Raw genomic sequence first — 13,074 nt, 5'->3', positions numbered from 1 at the left:
ATGATCTTTTCATTGAGAACTGTCCGCGTGACATCAGTCGTCTCAATTTCTCTGCTCCTCTCACCCACTCTAACCTGTCTCTCTCTGAAGTTGCTGCACTCCGTTCTCTCAGGTCCAACCCTGACATTATCAAACCTGCTGACAAGGGTGGTGCTGTTGTTGACTGGCACACTGACTCCTATCTCGCAGAGGCTGAGCGTCAACTCGCAGACACTTCCTACCTCCCCATGGATCATGACCCCACCACTGAACATCAAGCCATTGTTTCTAGGACTGTCACTGACCTCATCCCCTCTGGAGATCTTCCTTCCAAAGCTTCCAACCTCATGGTCTCCCAACCTCGAACAGCCCGCTTCTACCTCCTACCCAAAATCCACAAACAGGACTGTCCTGGCAGACCGATCGTGTCAGCCTGCTCCTGCCCCACGGAACTCATTTCTTGCTATCTTGACTCCATTCTCTCCCCCCTTGTCCAGTCCCTTCCCAACAACATCTGCAATTCCTCTGATACACTACATCATATCAACAATTTCCAGTTCCCTGACCCCAACCGCCCCCTCTTCACCATGGACGTCCAATCCCTGTACACCTCCATCCCCCACCGGGATGGTCTGGGGGCTCTCCGCTTCTTCCTCGAACAGAGGCCCGAACAATCCCCATTCACCACTACTCTCCTCCCTCTGGCTGAACTTTTCTCTCACTGAACAATTTCTCCTTAAACTCCTCTCACTTCCTCCAAATAAAAAGGTGTGGCTATGGGTACCCACATGGGCCCCAGTTATGCCTGTCTCTTTATGGGGTATGTGGAACATTCCTTGCTCCAGTCCTACTCCGGCCCCCTCCCACAACTATTTCTCCAGTACATCGATGACTGCTTTGGTGCTGCTTCATGGTCTCGTCTGGACCTGGAAAAATTTATTAATTTTGCTTCCAATCTCCACCCCTCCATCATTTTCACATGGTTCATCTCTGACACTTCCCTTCCTTGACCTCTGTCTCAATTTCTGGTGATAGACTATCCACCAATATAGATTACAAATCTACCGACTCCCACAGCTACCTCGACTACAGCTCCGCACACCCCGCTTCCTGTAAGGACTCCATCCCATTCTCTCAGTTCCTTCGCCTCCGTCGCATCTGTTCTGATGATGCCACTTTCAAAAACAGTTCCTCTGACATGTCCTCCTTCTTCCTTATCCAAGGTTTTCCATCCATGGTGGTTGACAGGACCCTGAAACGTGTCTGGCCCATCTTCCACGCATCTGCCCTCACACCTTCCTCTCCCTCCCAGAACCATGATAGGGTCTCCCTTGTCCTCACTTATCACCCCACCACCTTCCGCATTCAAAGGATCATCCTCCGACATTTCCGTCAACTCCAGCATGATGCCACCACCAAACACATCTTCCCTTCACCCCCCCCAGCGGCATTCTGCAGGGATCGTTCCCTCTGGGACAACCTGGCCCACTCCTCCATCACCCCCTACACCTCAACCCCCTCCCACGGCACCTTCACACGCAACCGCAGAAGGTGCAACACCTGCCCCTTTACTTCCCCCCTCCTCATCGTCCAAGGGCCCAAACACTCCTTTCAAGTGAAGCAGCATTTCACTTGCACTTCCCTCAATATAGTCTACTGCATTTGCTGCTCCCAATGTGATTTCCTCTACATTGGAGAGACCAAACGCAGACTGGGTGACCACTTTGTGGAACACCTTCGGTCTGTCCGCAAGCATGACCCAGACCTCCCTGTCGCCTGCCATTTCAACACACACCCTGCTCTCACGCCCACATGTCCGTCCTTGGCCTGCTGCAATGTTCCAGTGAAGCTCAACGCAAACTGGAGGAACAGCACCTCATCTTCCGACTAGGCACTTTTCAGCCTTCCGGACTGAATAGAGTTCAACAACTTTAGATCATGAACACTCTCCTCCATCTCCACCCCCTTTTTTCCAATAATTTATATAGATTTTTCTTTTCCCACCTATTTCCATTATTTTTAAATGTATTTCCATCCATTGCTTTATATCTGCCTTTTAGCCTATTTCGATCCCTTTCCCCCCACTCCTAGGGTTATCGGTACCTTGCTCGTCCTGCTTTCTACCCTTAATGTCACCATTAGCACATTTCTTAGCTAATATCACCACCAACACCACCTCTTTGTCCTTTTGTCTATGACATCCTTTGGCAATCTCCACCTATCACTGGCCCTCTATCCAGTTCTACCTATCCCACCCCACCTTAAACCAGCTTATATTTCACCTCTTTTCTATTTTTCCTTAGTTCTGTCGAAGAATCATAGGGACTCGAAACATTAACTATATTCATCTCCGCAGATGCTGTCAGACCTGCTGAGTTTTTCCAGGTATTTTTGTTTTTGTTTTGGATTTCCAGCATCCGCAGATTTTTGCTTTTATAATGATACTGATTTCATTGATATAGATACTTTACTGCAGCATCAATAGCGCTAGCTGTCAAATCTAAAAACCTTCAACAGAGTACTTGAAAACAACACTGACCAGAATACTAAACAGTTTCCCACTACAATATTCCACAGATGCCAAAACTTCATCCAACAACTGTACAGGAAGTTGCCCAGGGAAACAGCAAAAATGTCTTAGCCAACAGTCATAAGCATATAACCATTTTCCGCAAAAACCAGGTACTGTAAAATGCTACAAGTCTACACATTTTAACCACTAATATTGTATATTAGGATGCCATATGGCCACAGTAAAGAGGTTAGTTACGGACACTAATCATTCAACTTAATGTCACCTCTTTCTGGCACTATTAAACTGACTTTTCATGTTGTAGGTTACTAAATTCTGGCTGAAGTGTAAACCTCAGCATCTTTTAATTAAGTTATGTAATTTTCCAACAGGGAACGCAGTGTTTGGCCTAATTTCAGAATCACAGAATATCACAGTGCACAAGAGGCCCTTCGGCCCATTGAGTCTGCACTGACACATGAGAAACACCTGATCTACCTACCTAATCCCATTTACCAGCACTTGGCCCATAGCCTTGAATGTTATGACATGCCAAGTGCTCATCCAGGTACTTTTTAAAAGGATGTGAGGTAACCCGCCTCCACCACCCTCCCAGGCAGTGCATTCCAGACTGTCACCACCCTCTGGGTAAAAAGGTTTTCCTCACATCCCCCCTAAACCTCCTGTCCCTCACCTTGAACTTATGTCCCTTCGTGAGTGACCCTTCAACTAGGGGGAACAGCTGCTCCCTATCCACCCTGTCCATGCCCCTCAATCAGGTCGCTCCTCAGTCTTCTCAGCTCCAATGAAAACAACCCAGGTCTATCCAACCTCTCTTCGTAACTTAAATGTTTCATCCCAGGCAACATCCTGGTGAATCTCCTCTGCACACCCTCCAGTGCAATCACATCCTTCCTGTAATGTAGTGACCAGAGCTGCGCACAGTACTCCAGCTGTGGCCTCACCAAGGTTCTATACAACTCGAACATGACCTCCCTACTTTTGTAATCTATGCCTCGATTGTTAAAGGCAAGTGTCCCATATGCCTTTTTCACCACCCCACTAACATGCCCCTCTGCCTTCAGAGATCTATGGACACACACGCGCCAAGGTCCCTTTGTTCCTCAGAACTCCCTAGTGTCATGCCGTTCATTGGGTACTTCCTTGTCAAATTACTCCTTCCAAAGTGTATCACCTTTCACTTTTCAGGGTTAAGTTCCATCTGCCACTTATCTGCCCATTTGACCATCCCATCTATATCTTCCTGTGGCCCAAGACACTCAACCTCACTGTTAACCATCCCGCCAATCTGTGTGTCATCCGCAAACTTACTAATCCTCCCCCCGACATAGTCATCTCTGTCGTTTATATAAATGACGAATAATAGGGGACCCAGCACAGATCCCTGTGGTGCGCCACTGGACACTGGCTTCCAGTCACTAAAGCATCCTTCCGTCTTCATCCTCTGCCTCCTACAACTAAGCCAATTTTGAATCCACCTTATCAAATTACCCTGTATCCCATGTGCATTTGCCTTCTTTATAAGTCTCCCATGTGGGACCTTGTCAAAGGCTTTGCTGAAATCCATATAAACGACATCAACTGCACTACCCTCATCTACACACCTGGTCACCTCCTCAAAAAATTCAATCAAATTTGTTAGGCATGATCTCCCTCTGACAAAGCCATGCTGACTATCCCTGATCAAACCTTGCCTCTCCAAGTGGAGATAGATACTCTCCTTCAGAACTTCCTCCAATAGTTTCCCGGCCACTGACGTGAGACTCACTGGCCTGTAGTTCCCTGGCTTATCTGTACAACCCTTCTTAAATAGCGGAACCACATTCGCTGTTCTCCAGTCCTCTGGCACCTCCCCCGTGGCCAGAGAGGAATTAAAAATTTGGGTCAGAGCCCATGTGATCTCCTCACTTACCTCCCTCAGCAGTCTGGGACACAAATCATCCAGATCTGGAGATTTGTCCACTTTTAAGCCTGCCAAGACCTCCAGTACCTGTTACTCCTTATATCAATTTGCTCAAGAACCTCACAGTCTCTCTCCCCGAGTTCGATAACTTCATCCTCATTCTCTTGGGTGAAGATGGATGTGAAGTATTCATTCAACACTCTACCGATGTCCTCTGGCTCCACCCATAGATTGCCCCCATGGTCCCTAATAGAATCACAGAATCTCAGTGTAGAAGAGACCCTTCGGCCCATCGAGTCTGCACCAACATGCGAGAAACACCTGACCTACCTACCTAATCCCATTTACCTGCACTTGGCCCGTAGCTTTGAATGTTATGACGTGCCAATTGCTCATCCAGGTACTTTTTAAAGGAGGTGAGGCAACCCGCCTCCACCACCCTCCCAGGCAGTGCATTCTAGACCGTCACCACCCTCTGGGTAAAAAAGTTTTTCCTCACATCCCCCCTAAATTCCTGCCCCTCACCTTGAACTTGTGTCCCCTTGTGACTGACCCTTCAACTAAGGGGAACAGCTGCTCCCTATCCACCCTGTCCTTGCCCCTCAATCTTGTACACCTCGATCAGGTCGCCTACTCAGTCTTCTCTGCTCCAACGAAAACAACCCTAGGCCCTACCCTTTCCCTAGTTATCCTCTTCCCATTGATATACTTATAGAATATCTTGGGATTTTCCCCACTTTTACTTCTAACTTCCCTAAATGGCTGTAGGGTGGAGGGGTGGCCGGGGGGGTTGGGGGGGGGGAGTGTACAGGAGTTATATGAGGACAGGTTTAAATGGACCAGCTGGAAACTTTTCCTGTCTTTGGTGCTTATATTTTTGAATGTATCATGATCCCTTGGAGACCAATAACTAAAAAGAACAGAACTTACCAAACAACCCCAATGGAGGAAACCTATGGCCAAAATTTTTCAATTTTTACATATCAAACCAAAATCAACATAAATTAAACGAGTTAACAGGCAAATTGTTTTGGTTTTTCTTACAATTAGGGACTGCTGCAAATAGACTTTGAAACTAAAGTCAGTGCAGACAACAGATCGCACACACTTGCCCAAAGTCTCTCAAACACTGGGTTTCACAGTACCTATGCTAGCTTCTGGCACATCAATACAAAGCAGCCACAGCAGTAGTTAGATCTATCCTCAGGCAGTGAACTTCTGGTCTCAGCAATGTCATTCTAAAATAAGCTGTGTTCAGAACATTCACAAAGTGGGGCCTACTGCATTGAGGAGAATGAAATGAGTTTACAGCCAAATTTTTTCCTCAAAACTTCCTATTTTTCCATTTGGCTAGCTGTAATATGTACCATGTTACAAGTAAACCAGAATCAGTTTTATGCCTCCATTGATCCTTTATAACCAGCAAGAACCTGCAATGGCTGTAGTCAACTTCCCTAAACTGAACACCTTTCAAACATGTTCATAGCAAGAATTTACACAATAATGCAAGAAATACTTAGTAATTTGCTCATTTAGTACAATTTCCCTCCTACAGGATCCACAATTGAAGCAGTTGAGGCACCCATTCAAAACTGACGCTGCCCTCAAACCAGCTGTTGGACAATGCAGAAACATGGCACAAGGCCACTCTAAAGTCTTCTATGCACAAAGAAATTAACACCTCTGATATTATTGTTACGCTAAAGATTGACAATTCTTAACAACTGAAGATGCAAACACTCCTTCCTTCATGGCATAGAATACTAGCATTCCAGTGAGCTGCACCACTAAACCACCATTAATATTCTTGACCACTTCTTTAATCTCCAATTTCCTTTTTTGATGAGAATACAATGAATCACATGGTCATCCTGAGTTTCTGGCAGCAATTTCATTCCACACTGCCAAAAGTGATCAAGCTAGCAACTGGAGCAGGGTAGCAATCATGGTGCCAGTCCGAAACCAGAGGCCATGAATTTAGACTGGTTATCATTAATTTTACTAATCTGTGGGATGGTAGGAAAGAAAAAACAAAGACATTACAAAAATAGCCAAATTGTCACTAAACTGTGTTTCAGGCAAGAGAAGCTACCCAGCCTGGATTACACAATACATGATGGACTCGGTGTCTCTCAGGTGCACAAATCATTGCTTCTTATTACCATCAGCTCAGTGTGACTGGGGACGGGCAATAAACATGACCCGGTCAGCACTGCCCATACCCAGAGAATAAAAGGATAATTTGAAACAGTTTGCCCCTCTTGCAAGATGCAACACCAAAAAAATTTCCACCAGCTAGTCTGAGAACTAATGAGACACCAGTTCGTTTGGCCCAAGTTCCAGAAATGGTAAGTAGGGGCAAAGCAACCCCCTTGAACACACCAATATGAAATGAGCTTAACTGCAAAAATGAGATCTGCTGTGCCACTGTGCACTTTTGACAAAAGTCAACCTTCTGGAAACAGCTCTCTGCTCCATCACCTATCACACTGCATTGCTTAGGTGTGACATTATGTCACTGAAGGACATTCATTGTTAACTCCAATTTGCAAACAACTGTCTACCTGAACTACACAATCACATGCCTGTCTCTAACCATTGCAATATAATTCCACCAAACCAGTCCATTAAATTTGGAGCATTTTCTCCACGTATGTAACAGGATCCATTGTCGATTTCATTATGTTGGAACATGTTCTAGTCATTTAAAAAGCAATTTAATCTTTTTAAATTATAAAAACCCAAGTTTTTTTGGCTGAGGGTTTGGGGGGAGGGGAGGGGTTGGGGGGAGAGAAGAGGAAACATTTATAACAGCTGCAAATAACTGCCATTAAAAACTGAACCCAGAAAGACTACCATTCAATTGATCTCCTCTGACAGAGTCAAATCATATTACACAGCTGGGTGGGTCAAGTAGAACACAACTGGTTCTGGTATCAGGCTTTATCAGAGTCTTCAAGTTTTATAATCAAACTAAAAAAGGGAAGGGCAATGTCAGATGATCCGATATTCTCAATACAACTCAGTTATAGCTTAAGGGCTTTCAGTTTCTTGTTCACAACAGAAACCACGAGTAAAATGGTGACCAACCTCATCCTTTCACAAGATGACTTGAAAGGGGGATTATCTACAGCTGAAATATTGCAATTTCATAGAAATCAGATTACAATGTGAATATTTAAACAGCAGTATTAGTATTTAGGAGAAAATAAAGTAAGACAGGGGGAAAAGAAAAAAATTCTGAACATTAACTGTTTCTAATCTGTGCTGTAGGCAGTTTGTACAATTGACCACAGAGCCCCCAGGATGGGGACCAAGTTAGAGCTGGGGTTCCACTTACCATTGTAATCCAGTTACTCCTCCTGTAGAGTGCATTTATGAACAGGATACTGCTGCGCTATGATACCCACCCAACTGTGTGCATCACCTACGCTCAATTATTAAGAAAGACCACTTATGCAAGGGACTGGAGGATCATCTGATCCGTACTTCACTATGATTCAATACCTTCAGGCATTAAAAAAATTATGGAGTTTTCATAGAAATGGACTAAAAAAAGGCCTCAGCTCTCTGGACTCTGACTTAAATCTAGCCCACACTGATAGGAAACACAAGTTGTCAGTCTACTGGCCGTTGCCATCCCACAAGTGGGTTTAGGTTCCACTGTACAAAGTTGGTCACAAATGACAATTTCACTTGACAGGCCATGGGAAAAGAAAAAAATTGTACAATAGGGGACTCCACTCAGATTATATCTGAGGCATATTAGCATAAGGAGCTTCACTCTTTCCATGCTGTGTCTGGGAGCGTTGATATGTGTATCTGAAAGGAAGGCTGCTCCACACCCAAACATCTTCCACATCAAGTATGTAAGGGAGGTGGGGGTGTGGTAAGAAATGAAATCTATGTTTTCTGCATAACATTTGTTAGAGTATAAACGATGGCAATCACCATTAAAATGGAAGTTCTGTAACAAACATTGGAGGGAATACTGCAAACTTTCATCCCTGTTTAAGTTTATAGAACGTGTGATCACTCAATGGAATCGCACATTATTTCTGACTAAGCAAATTTTAAGTTTTCCATTCAAAACCAATCCACATATACTTGAGGCAAGAGTCATAAACAATGCCCCAAAATAAGACATGTTGCTACATCTTTGAAATCAAGTTAGATCAGGTCATGGAATGTACGAGAAAATTAGGCGAATTGGTTAAACAAGAATCACATTCCTCCCTGCCCTTAAGCTATATCTGGGACATGCTCACTACTTCCACTTCCTGGTATGACGTGGGAGTTATATTAAAGAAAGTCTCATTTATCAGGTAATCTAGCTTAATTTCAGCAAGAAAGACAACACCCAACAAAATTGGAAGTACAGCTGCATTGGAATAAAATTGCACTAATATCCGGAGCAATCCAATGAAATCTTTCCAGTAAGTTTCACATCCCAGATGTAAAGTGCAGAAAACTTGGGGTTTATCCTCAGACTAAGCTTGATACAAGAGAAAATCAATGATGAAAGCAAAGATATTATCTGCAAACTTGAGGGGAGCTCCATGATGCAAGATCAATTAATTGACGTTAAAACTGAAAATTCAAAGATAGCCCCTTGCAATCCACATAAAACCTTGTTCCATAAAGTCAATGGTCTTTCAAGATATGTCAGAATAAAAAGAGCAAGTTTATACAACTATGATCTCGTGATGGAAGTAAAATTAAAATGTCTACAAATGGGCTCTTAAAAGGAATATGGTATGGACCAGTGGAAAAACCCAAGAATCAAAAAAGTTATACTCCAATGGTAATTTAAAGGTAGATTTTTTTCCCTCTCACCCCTCCTCAGTATTCTGACATCATTCAGCTAATTTTCAACACCAATAAATTGTGCGTCTGCACCAGAAACATTTTCCCTTTCTTGGGAACATTCAATAGAAGATACTTCACAATTAGGTTTGCACTGAGGGCAAAGTTAACAGATGCAAAAAAAATATATAGTTACATGCTTAGCACTAATGCAACAGTAACACAAAAAACTTTAGTTACAAATATAAATATTTTTCTGCTGAACATTTTTTGAATGGCTCACATTTCCATTAGAATGATATTGCGGAACTGTTTAAATCTAGAGATAGAGAAACAGAGAGGGTGTGCTTTTTCTTCTGTTCTTGGTTTTTGGAATTTCACCCCCTGCCATCCCTATTCTGATAGATATATATCACACGCAGGTTTCTAAAAAGTAGCATGCGAGCTATGTACACCTACTAGCACAATCACTACCACTTTATAGTTAAGCAACAATTACAAGTATCCAACACACAAGTTAAAATAAAGGAAGCACTTTAGATTCATTCTCTGTTCCCTTTAATAAAGTGGAGGTAAAAGGGGATGGGGGCAGGGACAACATCAACCCTAGATTGCTAATTCAACTTCAGCAATTGAAAAAGCAATATTTGTAACTATAGAATCACAAGTGGCCATTCGGCCTATCATGTCAATACCAGCTCTTTCAAAGAATTATCCAATTACTCCCTCTCTTTGTCCATAGTCCTGCAAATCTTTGCCTTTCGAGTACATATCCAAATCAGGTACTACCAAATCTGCTTTCACCATCCTTTCAGACAGTGCATTCCAAATCATAATGCACTGCGTGAAAAATAATCTTTTTGTTCTTTGGTTCTTTTGCCAATTACCTTAAATTGGTGTCATCTGTTACTGACCCTCCTGCCAGTGCAACCAATTTATCATCAATACCCCTCAATTTTGAACACCTCTACTGAAACTCTCCTTAACTATCTCCAAGCAGGGCAATCTCCATTTTTGTAATCTCTTCATAACCCTCATCCCTGGCACCATTCTCAAATGCAGCCATTGCAAACACCTTAAATCAAAAAGACATGAAAACAGGTTTTTAAAAGAAAACTGAACTTGGTGACCTGTACCCAGAGCTGAGTGAAGAGCCTAATCAACATGTTAAGGCTAGTTGATGAAAGAATTTCTATTTGTCAGTCTGAATATTATCCCTTCCTGCACCCTACAAAACAAGGTTACTACCTTGACAAGTTGACTGAAAAGCTTCTTATCCTTGAAAATGGTTGTGTTTTAATTCCCCACCCACAAAGTTAGCACTTTCCCATGTCCCACAATTTGGATTAGAACAGTTGACACTTGCAGTCACAAACTTAGCAATTTTGAACCCTCATTATGATGGCTACTTATTCATTCCAGACTAGAGGCTGACCTTCCTGCTACAATTTTCAAACACATTTTGCAAATAAAGAGATGCTAGGGATACCCAAGTAAAGACATTTAGCTATATATACACACATATATAGGCATTCACACTAAGCAGGAAGGGCAACGTTATATGGTTGAGGATTTGATGCAGCCTTAGGCCAAATTTAAAAATATACTTACAAAACATTTCCCTTATATGCAAATTTGACTAAGGCTGTTCCACTGCTTCAGAGTTTAGTCTGTAAACAGCCATTTAGCAAGGTTTACAAATATTCACACTCCGCAGTATTAATGCAAAATTACCAGCTCAAATCTGCACACACACTAGCTCCGTAGAACCTGATTTTTGTTGTTTAGTCCTAACGCAGAGAAACAAGTACAGTATTACATTGAAAGGGTTAAAAGCTGCTAAAACTTGAGTCACTCAATCATTTGATATTGGAACACATTTTTAGGTCTTAAAGAAATTCACTGGCATCTGTGGGATCTTTGCAGATCTGGATATCCAACTGTACAAATTACAGGGGCAAATGGAATGTTTAACTATTGCCAGTTACTGTGCTCTCTTCCAATATTTCTAGGACTATTCAACAGCGAATAACTGACAACTAGAGCAATGGACTTCAGTATTTTCATTATAACTTTAACCATCACTCTTGGACCCAATTTACTCATGCAATACTTACAGAATGCAGAGTTTGTATTTCCTTGTTTTTGTTTCATTTTGCAGAGTGGAAAGGGAATTGTGGTTCACTCAAAATGGACTACACAAGTGCAAATACCCTGAAAATGGAGAAATGTGTAATTCTACAACTGAAGGGGACACTTTCTGGAATTACACACTAATGGACCCAACACAGGTTTGCAAAATACAGTTCAAGGAGGATCTCTACAGATACAAACGCTGTAAAACATCACCGTAAAGGCCATTCATTCTACATCTTAAACTTTGCATCATGTGGTGCCACATCTGTACAGTTCTACTTAAAAATCTGCTTCTCCCCTACCCCAACATCTAAAATATTCCATTCCTCATCTTGAAAAGTTCTTATAAATAACTTAACTTCAACTCAGCAACTTCATCCTTGTAAGACAGCTGATACCAGTGAAGTGTATACACGACATACATACTGCTCTGTAGCAGTTCCCTTTCAAGACAATGTCTAAAGAGCAATTTACCAATCTGTATAAAAAATACTGGCAAAAAGGTAATTTGCTAATCCAAGTCACAACAGTATTTGTGAAGACCGTCTTTAAAGTGTGCACACATTAAAAAAGGCAAGTTTAAATCAACAACATTAAAAGCAGAATCCCAAGAGTGGGTTGGGATTAACGTGCTAAGCACATCAAAGACAACAGGAGAAAAAGGGGAAGGGAGGGTGGAAGGCTAATCAGTAGTTGAATTAAATAAAACAAGGCTGAGTATTTCGAATTGCAACAAGAAAAAAAGTCAACATGCAACTAAAGCTTTGCACTCTGCCCCGGATTTGTTTCGCAACAAACTCTTTTTTTAAGTAGCTGACTCAGTACATGATTCACTCATGTTGTTTGTTGTGCAGCAACCTTTAAAAAAAAAATCAACAGTTTTAACAGCTCCGAAGTCAAATTTAAAAAAAACAAACATAAACCAGGGACAATGTCCCAGTTAAAACCCCCCCAGTAAAGTTGAGCCTAACCCCCCTCCCCCCCCTGGGATGTCGGTTTGGAAAGTTCTCCCTCCGCCAGTGAGGGTTTAATTCTCCCTGTGAGGGTGGGGGGTGAGATTTCACCGAGGTTTACAGGGTGGAAATGCCCCATTCGGGCTGCCAGTGAAACTTGGCCCGACTCTGGCAGCGGACACACCGATCAAAATTACCTCAGGTGGATTCAACAGCCCCAACTTTCCCCCCCCGCCCCACCGGCTGCAAGAGCAGATACTCACTCGGCGGGAATGCGGGTCCGAAGCGAAGCGGCCAATATTCCTTCCCTCCAACTCTCACTTCCCACCCCCACTCACTTCACTTCACTTCACTTCAGGTTAAAAAAAACGCCAGGCCCAAGCCTCGGCCTCCACTTCCGCTTTCACATCTCCGACCCGCCCATTCCCCCGCTTCCGGACATGCGCAGACAACAGCCGGGGGCGGGGGGGCGGGGGCACGCGGCTCCTCCTTGATTGACGTCACCCTCCGCCGATCAGCGACGGGGAGAGGCGGGCACCGCGCGAGGTCGGGTGAGGCCCCGGCCGCCAATGGCGTGGCCGCGCCTGGTCGGAGACGAGCCAATCGGAGCGGCGTTGGAGCATGTCGGGAGTTGTAGTCCGATGGCGGTGGCTTTGGGCGGAGGGACTACAATACCCAGAGGGCGCAGCGGATAGGGGCCCTCAGGCTCCTTCCTTGAAGAGTTAGGGTTGATTGACAGGTGCAGTCCACTGTTAGCTTAGGCA

At 43.5% G+C, this 13,074-nt stretch overlaps 1 protein-coding gene across 1 annotated transcript in view; it reads right to left on the bottom strand.

Annotated features, from left to right (window-relative positions):
- The window catches only part of LOC144667788 (ras-related protein Rab-5C), a 33,838-nt gene extending 21,104 nt beyond the window's left edge, over positions 1-12,734 (bottom strand). Inside the window, exon 1 of the mRNA XM_078529241.1 lies at positions 12,574-12,734. The gene's annotated coding sequence lies outside the window, so the exon portion shown is untranslated. The remainder of the gene's footprint in view (positions 1-12,573) is intronic.
- Between the last annotated feature and the right edge of the window lie 340 nt (positions 12,735-13,074).

The sequence above is a fragment of the Cetorhinus maximus genome, chromosome 25 (genome assembly GCF_964194155.1).
Source record: "Cetorhinus maximus chromosome 25, sCetMax3.hap1.1, whole genome shotgun sequence".
Lineage (NCBI taxonomy): Eukaryota > Metazoa > Chordata > Chondrichthyes > Lamniformes > Cetorhinidae > Cetorhinus > Cetorhinus maximus.
This window is presented reverse-complemented; position numbering and strand designations above follow the sequence as displayed.